Source organism: Enhydra lutris, unplaced genomic scaffold, assembly GCF_002288905.1.
Source record: "Enhydra lutris kenyoni isolate GAN:26980312 unplaced genomic scaffold, ASM228890v2 scaffoldscaffold5, whole genome shotgun sequence".
Lineage (NCBI taxonomy): Eukaryota > Metazoa > Chordata > Mammalia > Carnivora > Mustelidae > Enhydra > Enhydra lutris.
In genome coordinates this window covers 1,593,350-1,596,183 of record NW_019154089.1, presented here as the reverse complement: position 1 = coordinate 1,596,183, position 2,834 = coordinate 1,593,350, and positions in this window count along the sequence as shown.

The following is a 2,834-nucleotide window of genomic DNA, read 5'->3' as shown; positions in this document are numbered from 1 at the left end:
TTCTTTCTTTCTTTCTTTCTTTCTTTCTTTCTTTCTTTCTTTCTTTCTTTCTCTATCCATCTATTTGAGAGAGAGAGAGAGACAGGGTGAGGGGAGAGACAGACAGCACAAGTATGGTGAGGGGCAGAGGGAGAAGGAGAAAGAAACTCCAGCAAACTCCATGATGAGTTTGGAGACCGAGGTGGGGCGCAGAGCCCACTGAGGGCTGGATCCTGCAACCCAGAGATCACAACCCCAGCTTAAACCAAGAGTCAGACCCTCAGCCAACTATGCCACCCAGGGCCCCAAGAGAGTAAGGCCATTTTGTTGACCAATCTTAAAGAGCCTAGAGCAGTACAGTCCAATAAAACTTATGTGATGGCCATAGTCTACATCTGCACTGTTCTGTATGGCAGCCACTAGCCACATGTAGCTAGTTGTTCAGCACTGGAAATGTCGAGGGCAAAACTCTGGAGTTCAGTAGTCCCCACCAGCCACTTCCCTGGGGATAGGAGATTATGAGCGAGAGAGAAGCCTGGGTCCATGTCTGCATACCAGCATGGACATGAAGGATGGTCATCCTGGTTGGGGGACTGCCACAGACTCCCATCTGTATGCCAACAAATACTACAGGCTCCTGGCCTCAGTCAGGGCTCAGTGAGGGTCGGGATGACATAACATCACAAACAGCTCTGTGATCCTAACCCAGGAAGTGTTGCCTTTCTGCACAGGGTTGTCATTCTGGTTGAGGTTCCTATTACCTATTGCTGTATAATGAAGCATTCAAAATTTACAGCTTAAAAAAAAAAATTATTTCACTCGGGAAACTCCAATTTGGGCAGGGTTCAATAGTGAAAACTCATCTCTGCTCCATGTTATATCAGCTGGGATTTTGGGTGGAGGGAGTGAGGGAGGAGAGGGAAAGAGGCTAGAAATTCTATTTCCAAGATAGCTCACTTACGTAACTGGCCAAGTTGGAGTTATCAGCTGGGAGCTCATTTGAGGCTGACCAAGGTTCTTGTTCCCCTCCATGGGCTGTTTGGGCTTTGTTATAGCATGGTGATTAGGTTTAAGAGAAAGCATCCAAAGTGATAGGAAAAAGAAGATGACCATTTTCTTAAGGCTTGGGCCTGAAAACTGGCACAGTGTAAATTCTGCTATATTCTATTTGCCAGGGAGCCTCAGAGTTCAGACGCAAGGAGAGGGAACACATCCTGTCTATTGTAGGAGTAGCTTCAAGGAATTCGGGCTGCACTTCCAGTGGACATCCTAGCAGATGACATGTCATTTTTTCAAGGTTCACATCAGATAAAATCAGAATGAAACTTAGTCTAGTGGGGAGACAAGCATCAAATAAACACACACTTAAATCCCAAATTGAGTCATTATCCAAATAAATAACATTATATCTATGACAGGTGTTAAGAGAGGACTGCGTATTGTTTTGTCTTTTTTTTGTTGTTTTTTAATGTAGTCTTCATGCCCAAGGTAGGGTTGAACTGATGACCCTGCGATTAAGGGTCACATGCTTACTTGCTGAGCCAGCCAGTTGTCCTGCATGAGACTATTTTAAAGGGAGATTTTGCCCAGTCTGGGGTGTCCAGGAAGGCTTTTGTGAGGAAGTGGGATGTTTGTGCTGAAACCTATTAAGATTACAAGGAGGCACTTAACAAAACAGGTAGGGGCAGGTGAGTTGGAAAGGGTTCCAGAAAGAGGGAACAGTATTTATAAGGTCCCTGGGGCAAAAGGAGTTGGCAGATTATAATAATTAAAAAGTTAGTATGGCAGAAAAGAAAAGGTTGTACAAGGGCAAGAAGGGTCAGCGGCCAGAAACTGGGTAGAACCTTGTTCAGTGTTAGGCCGTGTTAAGAACTTTGATGGTTTTTATTCTGGGTGCAAAAGAAAGCTGCTCAAATACTTTGGGCAAGAGTGTGACATAATTTATGTCCTGAAAAGATCTCTCTGGTTGCAGTGAGGTGTACAGATTGGACGTGGTCCTGAGTAGATGCATAGACACTACTTGTACTTAAGAAGCTATTGCAGTTTTTGGAGCACATGGCTGGCTCAGTCAGTAAAGCACGCAGCTCTTGATCTCAGGGTTGTGAGTTTGAGTCCCATGTTGGGTGTAGAGATTGCTTAAATAAACATAAAAAATAAAGCTATTGCATTTAAAAAATATATTTATTTATTTATTTATTTGACACAGAGAGTGAGAGAGAGATCACAAGTAGGCAAAGAGAAGGGGAAGCAGGCTCCCCGCCGAGCAGAGAGCCCAATGCGGGTCTTGATCCCAGGACCCTGAGATCATGACCTGAGCCGAAAGCAGAGGCTTAACCACTGAGCCACCCAGGGGCCCCACTATTGCATTTTTTTTTAAAGATTTATTTTATTTATTTGAGAGAACGAGTGAGCAGGGGGCAGGGGCAGAAGAGGAGAGAAACATAAGCAGACTCAGGGTTGACTGCAGAGCCCAATGCAGGGCTCCATCTCACAACCCTGAGATCAGACCAGAGCTGAAACCAAGGGTCTGACGCTCAACCAACTGTGCACCCCAGGCACCCCAAAGCTATTGCAGTTTTCATCACAAAAAGGGGCTGGTAGTTTTAGAGTCAGATCACGTCAGAGGAGATGAAGAGAGCAGTTGGATTTGGACTATTCAGGAGGTCAAACTGATAGGACTTAAGGAAGGAGGGGATATGGGGGAAAAAGGGAGCCAAGGTGTTCTGGTTGTCTACGCTGCAAACAAACTACCACAAAATGTCATGACTTAAAAAACAGTAACCATATTATCATTTGTTCGTGATTCTGCTGTTTGAACAGGGCTTGGTGGGACAGCTCATTTATGTCCTGCCTGT